The sequence below is a fragment of the Papio anubis genome, chromosome 11 (genome assembly GCF_008728515.1).
Source record: "Papio anubis isolate 15944 chromosome 11, Panubis1.0, whole genome shotgun sequence".
Classification (NCBI taxonomy): domain Eukaryota; kingdom Metazoa; phylum Chordata; class Mammalia; order Primates; family Cercopithecidae; genus Papio; species Papio anubis.
The window spans coordinates 7,062,529-7,082,950 of NC_044986.1; the positions used below are offsets into that span (position 1 = coordinate 7,062,529).

General features: G+C 44.2%; 1 protein-coding gene across 1 annotated transcript in view; it reads left to right on the forward strand.

The window, feature by feature from the left end:
* The window catches only part of ADAM12 (ADAM metallopeptidase domain 12), a 374,618-nt gene that overhangs the window by 112,726 nt on the left and 241,470 nt on the right, over nt 1-20,422 (forward strand). The window lies entirely within an intron of this gene.

Consider the following 20,422-nt stretch of genomic DNA (forward strand, 5'->3'; position numbering starts at 1 on the left):
TGGCCTGGACCCTCCCTCAGAGAACACAGACCAACAGCACCCGGGCCAGCAGTGACTTGCTGGGTGGACATCACACCCCTTCCCCACAGCCTGTCCTTAGGAATGGGGAGTTCTAAACTGCCTGGTGGTTCTAATTAGTGATTAAACAAATGTCGATGGAACTGTATCTCAGAAATAATAGTTTCATGTTTCCAGCTCTCAGCTTCCCTTCTACTATTCACAGATCTTTATTGGAATCTTTATTACTATCTTATAATTATCCTTACTAAACATTAATAATTAATAAAGCTAATTAAGACAATGTACTTGCTCATGTCCCCCAAGATCAAAAGTTGTAAAAGTCATATCAACAGTTGTCAGCTCTTCTGATGTCAGAGGTCATGTTGGAAAGTGTTGGCCTAATCTGCCATCTTTAATGATTATCATCTGCCATCTTAATTATCTTTAATAATTAATCTTTGTTGATGTGTTAAATCACTTACTCTTTCACTTCTTCACCTGGTCATTTATTCACAAATATGTGTTTAATACCAGACAGTGTAATTGACCCTGGAGGGAGAGTAGTGAATAAGATAAACTTCTTGTCTTCTTAGAATTTAGTCAAGGAGCCCAACACTAAGCAGATCATTACAGAAACAGTAACTGGGTGACTGCAGTGCTCAGTGCTTGGGAAGGAAAGGTATGGGGCCAGCACCTGGTCTGGGGAGGGAAGATGTAGAATGAAGCAGCTTTTAAGCTGTGCACACACAGGGAAGAGCCCAGTCAAGGAGGGCAGGAGGTAGAGAGAGAAAGAAGAGCAGAAGTAAACGTCCAGCTTCTCAGATTCTAGAAGATCTTTGTACTGATGACCAAGAAAGAGAGACAGAGGAAGCCAGGCCATACAGGGGTTTGTGTGCCCTGATAAGGATCTTGACTGTATTCCTAAATACAGTGGCACACCATGGAAGAAAAGGCCTGTAGGCAGAACAACGACATGATAAGATTCTGCTTTTCATTTGTTTGAGATAGGGTCTCACTCTGTCGCCTAGGCTGGAGTGCAGTGGTGCAATCACGGCTCACTGCAGACTCAACTGCTCTGGTCTCAGGTGATCCTCCCATCTCAGCCTCCCTAGTAGTTGGGACTATAGGAATGCACTGCGATATCCAGCTAATTTTTCTATTTTTCGTAGAGACTGGGTTTCACCATGTTGCCAAGACCAGTCTTGAGCTCCTGGCCTCAAGCAGCATGCCCACCTCAGCCTCCCAAAGGCATGAGCTACTGCTCCCCGCCAAAAATTCAGTCTTTTAAAGACCATCTGGCTGCCTGTGAACACTAGCTGGGAGGGTAGAGTGGGCGTGGTTAAGAGCTGCATATTGCTGCTGTCCAGGGAGAGCTGATGATGGCTTGAGCCAAGAGAGTATCTGTGGGAAGGAGTAAGTAGTTAAGAAATGTTAAGTAGGCAGAATGGACAGAATCTGATGAATGATGGAATATGTGGGATCATGGAAAGGAAGGCATACAATTCTTACCTGAGATGCTAGGAGAACAGTGATGCCTTTGATCAGAATAGAGAACCCTGGAAAAGGACCAAGAACTTGCCCTTTGAGCAGCGGCCAGAGACACAAAGATGTGGGTCGTAGTAGGCATGGTCCTGAGAGTCTGGAAGGGGCTGAATATTGGGTTTCACAGAGTTCAGTCTGGAGGTGCCCTGTGGAGGGCCCTTGTAGAACTGGGCATGGCATTTTTGAAGGGTGGTGTTCATGACCAGTGGCTGGCAGCTATGAACTGGAGATCAGGAGCCGGCAGTGGGTAGAACATGGAGAGGCATCAGCTGTGGCCCTGACAGTATCCGAATAGCTGTCACAAGCCAAGGCAATGTCAGTGCTCCACTGAATTCTAAGCTGGAGCCTAGTGGGTGAGCCTCTGGCCTCTAGGCTCACTCCCAGGCCGTATTCCATATCCTTCCTATAGTCTGTCTCCACGCACTGGGTGTTCCCCACACATGGACTCCTGCCCTGCTTGAAGTCTAGAGCATTGCTTCAAGACTGCCAGCATGAGGACCACCTGGAGAGCTTGTTAAAAAGGGCAGTGCCTGGCCCCACTGCTATTGAACCAGAATCCCCAGCTATAGGGCCTGAGGGTCTCTATTTTTAACACATTCTGCTAGGAGTTATATTCACGCTTTACGTGGACAGCCACTAGCCACATGTGACTATTTAAATTAAGCTTAATTTAAATAAAATTAAAATTTTAGTTCCTTGGTCAAACTAGCCACAGTTCAAGTATTCAATAGCCACGTGTGGCTAGACGGACGTTTCCATCATCACAGAAAGTTCTGTTGGACAGCATCGGGGCCAGCAGGGAAATTCCAGTTCATTGGATCCTTCTGTGAGACTTTGGGGTATCTGTCATAGCTGATGCATCGCCCACAGGAATGTTCTTTCCTACAGGGAGTGACCACACCTCTTCAGTCTGCCTAATGCCTGCCGCGTAAAAAGGCCCATCTTGTGCCTTGGAGAATCAGGTGCTACCAGAGGGGTCATCTCTGCCCACTTTGATGAAAGGGTGATGGTGCAGTTGGAAATTCTCTAAGCATGACTACAGACTCGGGGAATTGACTCAAGCTTCATGCACTTCAGCTGTCTAACTAGACCAGACTCCTTCAGATTTAAGTTAAAATCTCTCAGCCTTAACATTTAAGATCTTTTTAATTGAGCTAAATTTTGTTTCCTGAATAAGAGCTAAGTTCCCTTGAGCTTCTCTCCTCATGTTATTCTTTGAAGTTGTACAGACGCTGAAAAAGGTCAGAACACCATTTTTAGAGCTTTTTGTTCCTCAACCCGAGTTAACTTGAAAGTGCCTAAACTGGTTAAGATCAACCTTTTTAAAACAGGCCCTTCTGGGTTGTGATTTGAGAGTGTGGTGTCCTTGAGTGAACTCTTTGAAGTTGGTAGAATGAGAAAGGGCATTTGAGATGGAGGTGGAGTTCCGCATTTCATTACATCCCCCGTGCTCCTTCCCTTCTGACTGCAGACTCAGGGTTTTCTGATGAAAATCCTGCTGTGGCCTTAAGCTCCTTTCCCCAACTCTGCATCCCAAAAGGACAATAATGGCTGTCCTGGCTCTTCCCAGGAGGTCTCTGGCATTGGAGAGGCCGATGCCATCTTAGCGGTTGTCGTTGCATCTTCCTTCTCCTGGTGCGGCCAGGATGGTTACGTGCAGACACTGTGCAGGCTGTGGTCGTTATGGCCCATCTCTTCTGGACTTTTTCTAGTTGTTGTGTCCTCAAAACAAAGACCACGATGCTTTCATTGATTGCTTACGACAATGAAACTAACTCTCTGGAAAGCTTGAAAGTTTTGTTAGAGGCGTTTGAACCAGAGCAACTCCATCTTGAATAGGAGCTGGGTAAAATGAGGCTGAAACCTACTGGACTGCCTTCCTAGACACTAAGGCATTCTAAGTCACAGGATGAGATAGGATGTTGGCACAAAATACGGGTCATAAAGACCTTGCTGATAAAACAGCTTGCAGTAAAGAAGCTAGCTAAAACCCACCAAAACTAAAATGGTCACGAGAGTGACCCCTAGTCATCCTCACTGCTACACTCCCACCAGCGCCATGACAGTTTACAAATACCATGGCAACGTCAGGAAGTTACCCTATATGGTCTAAAAAGGGGAGGCATGAATAATCCACCCCTTGTTTGGCCTATCATCAACAAATAACCATAAAAATGGACAATCAGCGGTTCTCAGGGATGCTGTGTCTATGGAGTAGCCATTCTCTTTTTCCTTTACTTTCTCAATAAATTTGCTTTTGCTTTGCACTGTGGACTCACCCTGAATTCTTTCTTGCACAAGATCCAAGAACCCCCTCTTGGGGTTTGGATCGGGAACTCTTTCCTGTAACTCTTTGACATAATTTTGCTGAGTTCATAAACACAGATTCTGCTACATTCTTAGAGTATCATGCCCCAGGAAGCCAAAATCCTAGATTACTGTTTTCAGATGTGTTTACTTCAAACTCGTTATCTTGAGTGGAATTGAGCCCTGTCTGTGATTGGCCATGTTTCATAACGTGCATGGGAAAACTTCAATTGATAGTAACAGCTCTGTTTTCTTGAGGCCTTCTTACTGGTTTCTCATACTGTTTTCATAGTTTATTAGTGACGATAACGAGCTGCAATATAACTCTACTTACCAATAGCTCATTTGTTGCATGCTGACAGTATGTGGCATGCCTTTATTCCTCATCACAGGTAATGTCATCATGAAAAAGCTGGACTTCATCGGGGGCTTACAGAGATTTGTACACCCACCTTCATAGCAGCAACATTCACAATGGCCAAAAGGTGGGAACAGCCCTAGTGTTTGTCAGCAGATGAGTCAGTACACAAAATGTGGCATACATAAAATGAAATTTTATTCAGCCCTGAAAAGGAATGACATTCTGACACATGCCATCACATGAACTTTGAAGACATTATGCTAAGTGAAATAAGTCAGACACAAAAGGACAAATATCATACGATTCTATTTACATGGGGTATACTTCAAATAGGCAAAATTCGAATAGGCAAAATAATAGAAACAGGAAGTAGAATGGTGGTTACCAGGGACTGGAGGGTTAGGGAGTGAGGAGCTTGGTGGGCAAAGATTCTGTTTGGGATTCTGAAAGAATTGTGGAGATGGCTGGCAGTGATGGTTGCACAAAATCGTGAATGTGCTTAACGCCATTGAATTATGCAATTACCAATGGTTAAAATTATAAATTTTATATTATGTATATTTTGCCCCAGTTAAAAAACAAAGTTGGGCTCCTGATATGTTTTTATCATCTAACAAAAGGTCTCCCTCCCTGTCCTCCTCCATGAAGGTACATAGTGTAGAGGAAGACGGTGCTAGTTTCTTCTAAATCCCCGCCCCACCGCCGCTCTTTTTGGTACCTCTAGGAGAATCACAATCCTCCAGCTCCATTTAGGCTAGGGGTCCCCAACACCCTCTCTGACGTGCTCTTCCCAACCCTTAGGAAATGGGCCACACAGCAGGGGAAGAGCATCTGATGAGTGAGTGAAGTTTCATCTGTATTTACGGCCGTTCCCCATCACTCAAATTACCGCCTGAGCTCTGCCTCCTGTCAGATCAGTGGCAGCGTTAGATTCTCATAGAAGCAAACCCTCTTGGGAACTGCACATGCGAGGGATCTAGGCTGCACGCTCCTTATGAGAATCTAATGCCTGATGATCTGTCACTGTCTCCCGTCATCCCCAGATGGGACTGTCTAGTTGCAGAAAAAGCAACTCAGGGCTCCCACTGATTCTACATGATGGTGAGTTGTATAATTATTTAATTATATATTACAATGTAATAATAATAGAAATAAAGTGCACAATAAATGCAATGTGCTTGAATCATCCTGAAACCCATCCCCACCCCTAGTCCATGGAAACATTGTCTTCCATGAAACCGATCTCAGGTGCCAAAAAGTTTGGGGACCACTGATTGAGGTGACTGTTCTGAGCTAATGAATAAGGGTGTAACTGTGATTCAGCTCACAAAACCCAATCTGACTTTCCTGGACTCTTTCTAGAGCTGCTTCCATATCCCTATCAGAGATGATTGACAGTGTTAGGATCTGGATTTGGGTATCAGGCTGCTTGGAGACAAGCCACCTCAGCTCCTCCATTCTAAAATGGAGAGTAAGGCCTTCCTCCCAGGCTGTTAGGAGACCACAGTGATATGGTTTAGATCTGTGTCCCACCAAATCTCCTGTTCAGTTGTAATCCCCAGTGTTGGAGGTGGAGCCTGGTGGGAAGTGATTGGATCTTGGAAGCGGTTTCTCAAGCGTGGTTTAGCACCATCCCCCTAGCGCTGTTCTCGTGGTAGACCTCTCATGAGATCCGGTTGTTTAGAAGCATGTGGCACCTCCCACCTCTCTCTCTTCCTCTTGCTCTGGCCATGTGAGATGCTTGCTCCCACTTTGCCATCCACCACGATTGAAAGCTCCCTGAGGCCTCCCCAGAAGCCGAGCAGAAGCTGTCATGCTTCTTGTACAGTTTGCAGAACCGTGAGCCAATTAAACTTCTTATCTTCATAAATTACCCAGCCTCAGGCATTTCTTTGTAACACTGCGAGAACAGACTAATACATAAGGGATGTGGTATTCAGTGTGCTTGACACTGCACTGCCATTCACAGCGTGTGTGCTGCTCTGCTGCCATTGCTCTCCCATTATCTCCTTCCTCATCCTGTCCACCTCTGTCTGTAGGAACAGGAATCACATGCTCAGGTCTCATCATCTCCCCTCCTGCAACCAGCTTCCTGTGATTGCCCCTATTCCGCTCTCCTCACCCATCTTTCTCTTCTTCCCTCACTGTGATGGTCAGATAGGTCAATCCCAGTACCCTGCCTCGTCCTACCCTGCACCTGCTGCCCTTGTCACCTGAGGGTTTGGATACCCCCATTTCCACTGGCCCTGGCATCAGCAATGAGAGAGCCCCCAAGTCACCTGTGTGCTATGGATGGAGGTGGGCCAGGAGGTGCAGTGCAATTCTGTAGGCCTGTGGAGCCCAGGGGCCACCTGTTTGGCTGGCCTGGCTACAGATTAGGTGAAGTGCATGCAACAGTTAATTGCTATGTACCCGTAGCCTGTGTGCAACAATTACCATGCAATTGTCGGACTCCCCTACCTCCAGGCATCACATCATTTCACCTGCAAATTCTGACATATGTATTGCTAAAAAAAAAAGAATTATTTTTATCACACCTAAAAGATAATGATTTCTTAATACTATCAAATGCCCAGCCAGTATTCATGTTTCCCAGATTTTATATATGTCTCTTATAAGATACAAGATAAAAGGCAAGATAATTTTTTTTCTTGGCAGTTGGATTGCTTGAACCAGGATATAAACACAGTCCCCACATTGTATTTGTCTGCTATATTTTTAATGTCTCTTTTAATATATAGGTTTCCTATCCTTCCTTTTAATTCTTGCAATTAAAATCTTGCAGTCCTGAAAAATGAAACCAGATTTTTACTCAGTAGAATTTTCCACACTCTCAATTTGCTGCTTTCATCCTCTTGGTGCGGTCTAGCCTGTTCCTCTGGGCCCTGTGTTTTCTGTTTACTGGTAATTCAGTGTATGGGCTTGTACAGATTGAGGTACTGGTTTTAGGCAGGATGACATTGCAGGTGGTCCTTGTTCTTCTCTTGTGCCATGTCAGTAGTTCTCTGACCTCTGATTGTCTTGTGTTGACAGGTTGATCACTGAGTCTGGGGTCACTCTGAAGCTTCCATTAGAAAGCTCTGCCTGAGCCTTCAGCCACTGGGTTCAGTGGCCATTAACAATCAGTGCCTGCATCTGTTCTTTCTTTGGGTCTTGCAAAATTGCAGTATTCTATCATTCTTTCTTCTTTTATTAGCTGAAATGCTCCTATAGAGAAGAACTTTCCCTCATCAATTATCGGTTTCCCTGAGATATGAGATAAAAGGCAAGATAAATTTTTTTTAGAGACCACCTCTACTTATCACTCTGCCTTTGCCAATGGGTAGCCACTGTGTTCCCCAAATTTAACATCTCACACTTGGTGGTATGCTGCATAGCTCCCTGTTGAGGGTCCACATTTGTAACAGGTTCTGTAGGGGTACCAACGTGCACCACAGCCTGTCCTGGAGTAGCTTCTTATATGCTGTAAACACTTCTTGATCCAAAAGCCTTGTATTTTCACATTGAACCATAAATTACCCATATAGATATTATGCAAATCTTTTTATTTACAGTGCTGGATAAAAGGCTGACTTTGAAACTGCTCTACAGAGACCTAATTTTCTTGTTGTTTTTAAAGACAAAGGCATCCTCACATCTGGCATGGAGGCAGATGCTGGGGCGAGAACAGGAAAGCAGGAACTGGTTCTAGTGTTGCTAGTAGGAAAAGCAGGGGTGTGGATTGGAGTCTAGACATGGCCTGTCCCTTGGAGGGCTGTTTCCATTCCAATGGCATTGGCAAGTTTAAAAAAAATTCATTTCATTCACAAGCAGGCTTAATCCCACTGAAGGAAAATTGCTGTAATTGGTAAAGACCAAAGCCAGAGAAGACATAGAGGCTAACCCTACTTGTTCAGGAACCCGTGAGAAAAACAGAATGGTGTGTTTATCTAAAAATGTTATAAAATACTCACTTCTTTCTTCTCAGTATGCTGGTGGATTTCACTGTGGGATGAGGTAGATTCAACATAAGGGGAGAACAAGGCTTTCTTTATTTTCTTTTATGATTTTCTTCCTTATGAAAAACATGTGGTCAGATAGAAGATGATACAAAACCAAGCCCCCAGCAGGAGGGTTATCTGGGGAGATGATTTATTTAGAGAAAGTTATTTTCACAGCCCTTCTAAGGCCACCTCTTCAGTTTCAACTGGCCTAGAGGATTTCGTTGGTCAGTTTCATGGTTTTCTTTGAAAATCTGACAGGCTCCAGTGGAGAAGCCGCCCGTGCTGTGTCCACAGCCGGCCAGCACCCATTAAGCAAATATCAGTGTCATAGAAGTTCCTTCAGAGTTGTGGGAAATGGTTTTTACATGTGGTTTTCATAAAACGAAAACAATTATTCATTAATATGCTCAGTAAAGTTTTGATAGTATTGTACATTCATATCAACAAAATATATAGAATGTGAGGCTGGTTAAATGAAAAACTGTAAAATGACATTAAAAACTTACTGAAAATACTAGCCCCTCAATTTAATAAATATATTTAAAATTCATTTAAATTTTGGAACAAATTCATGATCTTACCAAATAGGGTAATGATTATGACTTGATAACATCACTTCTTATATTCTGTAAGTACTTCCTGATCCAAAAACCTTGTATTTTTATATTGAACCATAAATTACCTATATAGATATTACATAAATCTCTTTTTATCTAGAACATTATTTAAGACAGTTGCTTTTTCCAAAGTAATTTTACATGTAGGAACTGAAATCATTGATGTAGAAGGAAATATGTTATTCAATTGGTTAATTAATTGGTTTTTACCCTATCATAGAAAAGATTCAAGGTTACTGAAGGACACATAAATTAATTAATAAACTTTTCCAGATGTGTGAAATACCCCCCTGCCCACCAATAAGCTAACATGTCTGCATTTTACTGTTTTTGGAGCAGCAGTTCTAGTTCATATTGAATAGAAGTGATGAAGACCATTTGAGGCAGTATGATGCATGCCTGTTACTGCTTTACTTAGACAAACAAACAAAAAGCAGCAAAGAGGATTTAGTATGATATAGGGGAGAAGCATTGAGCCAAGGGAAAGGAAATGTGAAATCTCTGGTATTTGTAAGCTCTGTGACTTTAGGCAAATTAATTAACCTCTCTGGTCCTGAGTTCTCTCATCTGTAATCTGAAGTTAAGCCTTCTCAGCTTGGAGACTGGATCAGATGGTTTTCAGGGGCTCCATTTCCACTCTAAGATCTTCGGCCTCAGTAATTTTCTACATTCAAGTATGTCCTCGCTTTACCCAGAGGAATGCTTAAACTGATCCTACTGGCAGAAATCATACTTACAACACTAGATGAGGAATCATGTAGGGCATGTGGTATTCAAGCATCAAAACAAATTAAACGATTCCTACGAGAGCCAAGGTTTCTTATCTCATTTTATTTCAGTGAACCAGGAAACCCTGAGTGAGTGGCTCCTTCCATGTGATACTGAGTGCTGTTCCTTGGAAACCTGAGAATCCAGGCTGCATCTCAGTGCCCAGAGCAGTCTATTTTGTTGGGAGATTTAAATGTCTGAGATTCCTCATCTGGGGGAAGTGTGTGCTCAGGGGACACTCCTGGCCAACATGATGAAGCCAGCAGTACCCCATCTGTGGGATGGAGGCGGGGTGGGAAGTGCCCTTGGCCTGAGGAGTGGGTGGCATTTGATAAAAGCTAGATGGCCTTCATGATACACTTATATATAATGGCAACCTTGACCTCCTTAAAGGCTTTTAAAACAATTTGTAAAGCAGTTATGATAGAAGAAAGGCACTGGGAAGCCCCTGGGACTCTAGTTATGTCCTATTTTTTAAGCCAAGTGATGAGGGCATGGGTGTTGATTTTAGTGTTCGTTTTTCCACGTTCTTTTATGTGTTTGGTGTAGGTCACAAAAATAAAACATTATTTTTTGGTAGCAAAACCTGACAAATAGTCTTGTCCAAAAAGGGTAATTGTACTACTCTTTTTGAACACATTTGTTTTCTTCTTCCCCTCTGACCTCCTTGGCTAGGAATCCTGACTGATTTGCAGATTTACAGAGGACATTGTCATTGGAATGAGTTTAAGGAAAGTGGCCACTGTTTGTTGCCAAAGACAAAACTTGGCTAAATATTTTGATGAATCAGCATCTTTTTTTCCTATAATCATTGGCATTAATTCCTATAAGTGGAAATAGTGAAAACCAACACAAATACTATATAAAGAGTAGGATTTCTCAGAATGTCTTTGTAATTAAATTTGAATACTGATATGAATATATATAAATATATGTACATATTCTACATGTACTATATGTTATATGATATTACAAAATACAGGTCATTATGTTTAGAATGCAATGATTCATTTTACTAGGTTGAGCCAATAACAAATATGCTATGTTTAGAAAAATATGTTAGTTCAACCTATACTATTGATGACTTTTCAAAAATTCTACTGCAGTACAAACGTGGCTGATGCCCTAAAAATAATCTATAGGTTTTGATTTAGAAATAGAATTCCTTCCAACATTTAAATGTTGGGTATTAAAAATACTATCCCAGGAGGCTGAGGCAGGAGAATGACGTGAACCTGGGAGGCAGAGCTTGCAGTGAGCAGAGATCGTGCCACTGCACTCCAGCCTTGGTGACAGAGCGAGACTCCATATCAAAAAAAAACCAAAAAACAAAAAACAATAAAAACCTGTCCATCCTTGCTTATTAAGAGAGAAAAAGCCTTTTAATCTGGGGTGGGTTTTTGCCATTTTCATTTTTTACATTTGGATGTTGAAGTGCTTGATGCCATACTGCACATTCTGTACATCTATTCACGTTTGTTCATTTGCTTATTCATTTAACAAACTGTGTTCCAGATGTTGTATTGGGGTTTGGGACACAGATGAATAACACATAGCTCCTGCCCTTCCTAAGGCCTAAATCCACCACTGTTTTATACAGTAGCAAAGGATAGGCTTGTCTGAATTGATTTATAACAAATACTCACTATAGGGCATCAGTGAACTAGATTGCCAATTAATAGGAAAATTAGATAGATAATATACTGCTCTTCCTCTCCCAATCTTTGCCATGTCTTTCCTCCCAAAGAATTCGATAATTTTTGCTTTTTTTAAAGTATACTCTTAATTGCTAAGTGTATTCTCAATTTTTCCAAACAAGAACCAGATGAAATGCAGCCCATTCATTGTTTCAATCTCCTGTCCTCAGATGAAGCTTTCTTGGTTCCCATATAGAATTTTTAAACATACCAGCATGTGTGTGTGTGTACATGTGTGCGCGCGTGCACAGTCATCCCTTGGTATCTGGAGGAGATTAGCTCCAGGACCCCCCACGGGTACCAAAATTCAAAGATGCTCACATGCCTAATATAAAATGGCATAGTATTTGCATATAACCTACAGACCTCCTCCTGTATACTTTAAATCATCTGTAGATTACTTATAATACCTAATACAATGTAAATGCTATGTAAATAGCTGTTATCCTGTATATTTTAAAATTTCTATCGTTTTTATTGTTACATTATAATTTTTTGTTTTCTCCCCCAATTATTCTCAATCTGCAATTGGTTGAAACTGAGAGTAGGGAATCCCAGGATGCGGAGGGCCAATTGTGTGGACATAAATATAAAGCTCAATATGTATGTCACATCATACAAGTACATTTTTTGGTGTAATCTATGGGTGGTCTGTTTCTGTCACAGTGCTTTGGGGTGGACATGATAGAGACGCATGTCGTTAGGGTGGCACTGCCACGGCACACCCCTTCTGTCCTAAGATGGATGGTCTCTGGTTTTCAGTGGCAGCACTTCTCTGAAGTGCCATAGCTGTCATCACTCACCCTCTGTCCACTTTTCATGTTCCCTTCCTCACAGCCTGACAAGTTATCTGAACAATTAACTGGCCTTAAGGAAAGTTTCAACCTCTATATGTTCAGAATGAGGGATCTGCTTGCCTGTAAACATTTATTTTGCTTCCTATTTTTGTTTTTACTCTTTTCCCCAGTTGTCCAATTTTTCTGAATAAGAAGCAGATGAAAAGCAGCCCATTGGTTTCTCCAATCTCCTGTCCTCAGATGAAGGTTTCTGGGTTCCCATATAGAATTTTTAAGTGTTTGGGGCTGGCTCAACAGCTTTCCCTTTGGACCCTGTTGTAAACACCGACCACTTTTGATTTATGAGAATCCCAGCCAGGAACAGAGGGCAGCTTTTAAATTGCTAATTTGTATCCATGTTTGCCTGTGAGTATGGATAATCTAGCAGGCAGCTTGGAGCACTGGCTCCTGGTCATTTGTCCTGTTGTCCCAGGACAGATCTGAAGAACCAAGTGAAGACTACTTGGCACCAGCCATGGGTAGGTAGGTAATGTGTATGGTAATGTGTGTGGAAGAAATGCTGGGGCTCTTGTAGGCAGGTGGGACCCAGGTGTCACTTGAGGTGGTGGCTGACCTTGCAGGCAGTACTGTACCTCTGGGAGATCATCCCAGCTTTGCACATCCACAAATCATTCTCCACGGAACTCAAGAGGTCTGACTTACAATGACCAAACTCACATGTGACAGACACCTAAACCAGACTCATCACTGTCATATATGCATCATTTCCCTATCACCATCCATGAGCTGACTTGATTTCCCTCAGTTTTCTTTAAAGAAAGAATTTCAGTGTTAGATGTTTGACCCAGCAAACCATACTGTGAGCTCTGGAACTTTTTTTTAGGAGTGATCATCAGTTGGGTTGATTGCCCTGGTTTAGTTCTCAGAGGGTGACTTTATTCTCTCATGGGTGGAGAAGAGGTACTTTCTCTCTAACCCATGTGTGGATGATGAATGGGTTATCCCATGGTCTTTGTAATAGAGAACAAACGAAATCAGGACATCAAATTCCCATCTAAGTATCAAGTATTAGAATTGCATTTTCCCATAGTAAAATATTTTGCTATCTCAGACCAGATCAGGTGCCTGAGACCTTCTCAGTGAACAAAGAAATGAGTGGCCTTTATTTTTGTTAGTAAGAAAACATGTGATTATTCTTTTCAGTAAACAAACTTTGCAAAAATCTTGAAAAGAGACTTTTTTAAGCCACAAGGGCTAAAGCTCATACTGTAAGCTTATTATAACTTTACAGAGCTTGACTTTCCTCTCAAAGCTCCTTGAAGCTTTTTTAAGAAGGTTTTTTCTTCTGTATCACATTTACTTGGATATCTAAGGTTATTTATTTCACTAGATAAATTGAGAGCACTGGGCTGGGAATCTGATAATTTCAGGTGAAAGCTGCACTCTGCTGTGTGAATTTAGGAACTGAGCTGTCCAAGCCTCAGTTTGACATCTATTAGATGCAGACCACCAAGATCCTACTGTTGTTTTAGGAATTAAATGCAATAATCCATAAAACCATTTACTACAGAGTCTAAGGCATAGCAAATATCCCACAAAGGTTAGCTGGTGCTGCTGTTATAAATTCAACCATTGTTTTTGAGCTCCTGGTATATAACAAGCATGGAACAACACACTGGGGACACAGTAGGGAACAGGGGAAAACAGCCCTTGACCTCAAAGAGCTTGCAGACTAGTGGGACTGTGAGATGTCAAAGAGATGATCTTACAAATAATGGATTATGCTGTTATGTGCACCGGAAGTGCTTACGGGTGTGGGCAATGAGGGGAAGAGAGGTGTCTTGATGTGGCAGCCAGGGAAGGCCCACAGGCTAGAAGTACCATCACCTGGGAGTCAGCCAGGTGCAGAGAGGAGGAAGAGTTTCCAGCCAAGCAAGCAGTATATGCAAAGGCCCAGGTGGGTGAGGAGCTTGTGGCATAGAGGCTCTGGCCGAATGCCAGGGCATGGGTTGAAAGAGTAACCCAAAAGGGAGACCAAGGGGCTGCCGAAGACCAGACCAGATCTGGCCAGGTTTCAGACGCCACCCTGCACCAGGGGAAGCCCCTGAAGGTTGGTAAGTAGGGTATGGATGGAATGAAATTGGTGTTTTAAGAATGGCTTCCTGAATGAAACATAAAGTAACAAGAGCAGATGTTGGAGGCCACTGGGAGACCGTGACACCGGTGGGGCATGTGGGGCACGGAGGCAGTGGGGGTGAGTGAGATGGAGGAATTTAAGAAATAATTAGGGAATAATCCTGAATCCTGAAACATTTAGATGCAGTTGAAAGTGATAGCCCACAAAACTGTGAGATGACTCAGACTCTAATGAGGACAAAGACAGATTGTAAATAAAAATGTTTTTATAAGATATGAGAGTGCAGAAAGCAATATCAATAAACTTGTGCTTACATTATTTTAAATGGGTGCCTGAATTGGCCAATTAAATATTGCCAGTAGACAGTGGATTGTTCCCCACTGTGTCCCCAGCATATTGTTCAATGCTTGATGTATAGCGGGAGTTAAAAATTGAATATAAATATAGGGACACAGATACAAGATGGCCAAAAAGTCCTTTTGGTATCTTCTCATTGTGAAAATTGAGAGGCCACTTCTATTTGAGGTTGCCAAATATAGTAGGCGCCTATCTTACTAGTTATTTCCAGACATGGGGGCTGTAAGGATACCACCCTTGTCCAGAAATCCATGACCTCTGGTGAGGAACTCACCTGCTTGTAAGTGCCTGGAGTCATTTGCGCTGCTGAGCGTTTCCTGAGCCCTTGGCAGGGCTGACTGTTTTTATAATTCTAACCTCTGCATTTATATATTCTTATCTTTATCTTTGTTCTTACCTCTATAAAATGAGGGTGGTTATATTTCCTTGCCCATCTCCACAGTTGATGGATGAAAGTTATTTCATGAAGCGACTGCAGTATTTTATCTGCGATGTAAATTTTTATGTGATTGTGTGACAGGTCATATTTCCCCATTTTCCTTTATTGTTGTGGATAGAGTTTTATTTAAAGAGTCAATACAGTGTTTTTCTTTTAAATACAGCATAGAAATGCATGACCACTTTTGTGCACCTGAGAAAGTTGGTGAAAAGAATAGATTATCACATGCTTGAGAAGTTCCTCTTTGTTCTAAGTTGTATTGAGTCAGAAAGAGTTACTTTGCTAAACTCAGTGAAACTCTTGCATTCTCTCAGCAGTGAAGAGGCCATCTCAATACAAACGGAACATTTTGATCACAGAACAGAAGACAATGTGCACGTTTACTTACTTAGGTGTTTTGGTGAGGATTGAGCATACCTGGTGTCTGGGTTTTAGGACATCGTTGCCTGATATCGTTCCTTCCTGGTACTGTCTTTGGAGGGTAACTATGTGTGTTGTTGTGTTTTGCAGAGCACATTTAGGGTTAGGAGGTTGCTGTCAAGTGAAAGAGAATCCAGGCTGGCAGTACACATACAGGTGGTATCAATGTTCAGGGAGGAAGGGGCTGAGAGTGGGCACTGCAGGCCTTGCACAGGATACAGAAGTGGGCTGGGGAGCCCCTAGGTGGCCAGTGGGTCACCTAAGAGTGGATGGCAAATGCTCTGCAAAACATGAAAAGCTGCAAAACCACAGAAATCCCGTCTTCGTCGTCATCATCATTATTATTATTATTATTATTATTATTATTATTCCTACCCCAAAGCTGCAGGAACAGCATTTCTTCAGAATAAATACACGAAATGGTACTTAAAGAACCAGACTTTGCAATGTTGGTGTTGATATAGAAGAGATTTCTGGATAAACCCACTATCTCGCCATCCTCTTGGGCTCCTACCTCATCTGTCTGTGTTGTTTTGAAGCCCTCCAGAGTGATTCAGGGAAATTTTTCTCCAGTTCCTCTGCTTTTTAGTTGGTATAATCTCTGCTTCTCTGCACTGGGCTATTGTCCAGATACATGAAGTGGATTCCTAAGTGGAAGTAGATGGAAGTGAGGATGTCTGCTGGAAAGTAAGCTCCTGAAGGCCCCCGGGGCTGAATCTCCAGCACCCAGACCAGAGTCTGGCACACAGTGAGGGCTCAGGGTGGTAGAGCCTCTAACAGTGCAGAGAGAACAAAGGGACCTCAGAGATCACCATGTCCACGTCACCCATTTTACAGATGGAGACTAGAAGAGCAGAGAGGTTTAGATACTTGCCCAAGATCCTGTAGTTTCTGGTGGAGTCGAAAACTAAACCAAGGGGTCCAGGTCATAAACCAGAGTTGTTGTTTCCTAATACATTGGTCTTCTACTGTTACAAAGCCATAGGAGTCTGCCTTCATGCTTACCCATTCATTCACAAACTAATCATTCATTCATGCAATGTGATTGGTAGACCTTAGACCAACGGCTTTCATTCTGCTTGGACATTAGAATCACCTGGAGCACAACCCAAAGTTGCCAGGTAGGACGGTGATTTGATTTACTTTTACCTGGACATCAGTATTTTTCTTAAGTGTCCCGGGTGATCTGCAGAAGCAACAGGGTTGAGCACCACCTTGGCAGACTTGGCTGGTCCTAAGTACCAGCCATGGTGGGCGAGTGAAGATATTCCCTTGGCTGGGTGGTAAGTGCCCTGACGAGATGCCCATGGGCACCCACCTTGTCCCCTGCACCGTTCCTGATGCAGAAGGCCCTTGGACAGCCTGCACTAGCTGGATCTGGCTCCAGTAGAGGTGAGGGAAGGGTAACACCGTAATGATCAGATGTGTGCCTTGGCTGTCCGCTGCCTCTGTACAGACATCTCTGAGACTAGCTGCAATGGGGCCAGTTAGCTTTGCCATCCCCTGTTCAGAGTGTCATTCTGTTGTCCTGGAGACAACCCTCATGGAGCCAGGTGCTTTGCTGGGGATTCAAAGAAAGGTAAGATGAAGCCCTCATTGGGAGGGACCCTCCATGCACAGGAGGAAGTGTTTTGATATTAGTATAAAGTGAGGTTGTACTGACTACTTTGTTTAATGCTGGGATTTAAAAATCAGTTTTCCTGGAACCTTGCTGTTTGCTTTTTAAAAAAATTAATACTATGGCCATGATTACATCATCAATGTTTAAAGTGCCTTATTGGACCCTCCTAGTCCCCCTGCCGTGAAGGGGCTGCATTCTAAGAGTGAGTGTGTGAGGTGGAGCCGCAGGGAGGAAGCTGGGACTGAATGCGAATGAGAGCTGGACTCGGGACACTGTCTGAGATCGCCACACACCTGAAGCTTCTTTTTGACATAAAAAGGAGCAATGTTTTACTTCCCAATGTAAGTCAAAACCTGAGTCTGTTCAGTTCTCAGGCCTCACAAACTTTCATTGAGTGTAGCACAAGGAAGACAGGGAGAAACCTGTATCCATCACCACCTGACATCGGTCTGAGTGCCACCTGGCCGGCGACACCACTGGGAGCTGGGACTCCTAGTGTGGAACCCACAGAGGATGGCATTGCGGGACAAGCCAGCAGATGGGCTCACGACAGGAACGCCCCAAAGCTGTCTGAGCTGACCCCACTTCTGGTGCAGGAAAGCTATACTCAAAGGGTGGCCCCTGTCCAAATGCCGCTGGGGGCTGGTGACTGGGGCAAGCTATGACCAGAATGTGAGACTTCTGTGCTTTGTAAAGGGGGACTGATGTCAGGGAAGAGAGATGGTGCCTTAATGGTTTTAATTACGGTTTACGTCAAGAGAGATGACGTTTTAATGGTTCTAATGACAGTTTCAGGCTGTCAGTACACTCGCAAGTCCTATTATCTTGAAGCAATTTCTGAACATGTGAAGAAACCCCTACAAAACAGAGGGGCCTCCCCAGGGATGGCGACTGTTGCACAGTTCAGAGGAGGCCTGGGAGCATGTGAGCGGAGCAGTCAGTGGCCTTCGTCCCCACCACGGTGCTGGCTCCATGGATGCTCTGTGGCATCCCAGAGAAGGAAGCAAAGAGGAACAGCAGTTCAGGAGGGCCAAGGAAAGGGCCTCCCACCTGGGCCAGGTGTGGAATTGACGCTGAGTAACACACCTGTACAGGTGGACTCTGAGCAAAGGCGAGAGGAGAGGGCGGGATGAGGAGAGCATCTCCAGGGGAAGAGGCCAAGACCGCATCCTGAGAAGGAAGTTTTGTCAGTTGCTCTTGCTGGGGTGAAGCTGACCAGACCGCAGGTGCTCCCTGGAGCTAGTGACAATGCCAACAGCTGACATGGAGGGAGCACATGACTCATGCTTGGCATTTGCATGCATTATCTTGTTTATTCCTCACATCAGCCCTATAAGGTATGTGCCATTACTGTCCTTGTCTTCCAAACGAGGAAACTGAGGCACAGCCCTATCAAATGACTCCTGCCAGGTCACACAGCTGATAGGTGACAGAGCTGGCTGTGGACCCAGACAGGCTGCCTGCAGACCCCGAGCTTCAAACCTATTCTGATGGCGGAGAGCTGAACACACCTGTGGGGCCTCCCAAGGGAAGGGAAGGGATGAGCTGGGAAGATGAACAGTGCTGCCCAGGAGGGACCTGGGGAGGGGTAGCAGAGGGGCCATAGGGCCTTGGAGGAGGGCCACTGAATGGCTCTGACTGAACACGGCACTGGGCTGGGTGAGCCAGCTGAGACATCGCGCCCTGAAAGTGTGGCCCTCAGCATCCTGCACTGTAATTGCTTAACTCCAGGTACAGGATGGGGCATGGCAGGCCTGCCGGTGAATAGAAACAGGGAGGGCTCTGGGCTTACCTCACTCATCCTTGAGGTTTCTCTCCTGGAGCCTGTGCCAGCTTAGGCCAGGCAAGAACCGCATCTCGTTCCCTGCTTATCCCAGGCTCTGCCCTGGTCCCTACAAGCCCTCCAGGAGGAAGAGTGGGACGGTATGAGGAGAAGAGCAGAAGCCCTCCCCCCACCCCACTCACAAAGATCTGCTCATGCAAAGTGAGTCCAGGAGCTGTCAGAGGAGCAGGGTTTTCTCGGCGGGGGGAGTGGATATTCCCCCTCTTAGCCCAAGCCCTGCCATACAAGAAGCAGATGTCTTGTTCTAATCTTCAAGTGGGATGATTCGTGGACACTGCCATTAGCTAGTTTTCTTAACATGAAGAGACGGCTGCTTAGTGGCTATTTCTATGTGGGCTGAGATCATTCAGTAGAGCAGCTTTCCCCCCTGGAGAACAAGAAAATGATAAGCGAGCATAAATCATGCTAAAAGGAACGACTCCTCATCATGAGTCATTAGGACACATGCCACATTGGCGAGCAGATGAAAAACCTTTGATGAAGACCAGTTGTAAAAGCACAAGCTAATGCTGGAGAAATGCATCATGGTGACTTGAAAGTGTAATGTATGCATGCTCTCGCTCTCGGTCTTAAAAAAAATTGCAGTGCATGTCAAGAGTGGTCCAAAAGCATTTCCTGTGCTCGACCCTGCAGGGAGAGGTTCAGGGGAGGGTGGGTCTAGAAGGGTACTTCAAATCAGTGAGTGCTAAGCGTAGTTTGGCACAGTCCTTCTGGAATGGCATCAGGAATGTGAACCACAGTCCTAAACAGGTATGTCCTGCTATGTGACAGTAGCTATAATAGAGCGTCATTTCAGGGTTTCGAGAGCACACATCAGAGCATGGATGAACAATCATCCAGTGAATTTCCAAAGAAGACCATGAAGTCGCAAGTGCCACCTTCCTTCCTACAAGCAGCAGGAGGCAGTATGCCAGGGCTAAGGCACCAGCTCTGCATGCAGGCAACCTGCTCAGTGTCCCTGTTCTACCACTTCATAGCTGTGTGACTGGTGGTGAATTTAGGTGTCAACTTGACTGGGTTAAGGGACACCAAGAAATTGGGTAAAGCATTATGTATGGATGTATCCATGAGGAGGGTGTTTCTGGAAGAGATCAGCATTTGAATTGGTGAAATGAGTAAGAAAGATCCCCCCTCACCCAATGTGGGCGGGCACCATCCAGTCAGTTGAGGCCCTGGATAGAACAAAACTACAGGAAAAGCGAATTCGCTCACTTTCTCTTCTGGAACTGGGACCCTCATCTTCTCCTGCCCTTGGTTGGACATCAGAACTCCAGGTCTCCAGTCTTTAGACTCTGGCCTCCCAGGTCCTCAGACCTTTGGCCTTAGACAGAGTTATATCATCAGCTCCCTTCGTGTTCAGGCCTTTGGACTTGGACTGAGCTACGCCACTAACTTCCCTAGTTTTCCAGCTTGCAGACAGCATATCATGGGCCTTCTTATTCTTCATAACTGCATGAGCCAGTTCCCATAATAATTCCCCTCCCATCCATCCATCCGCTCCATCCCATCCATCCCATCCATCTATCTAATCCA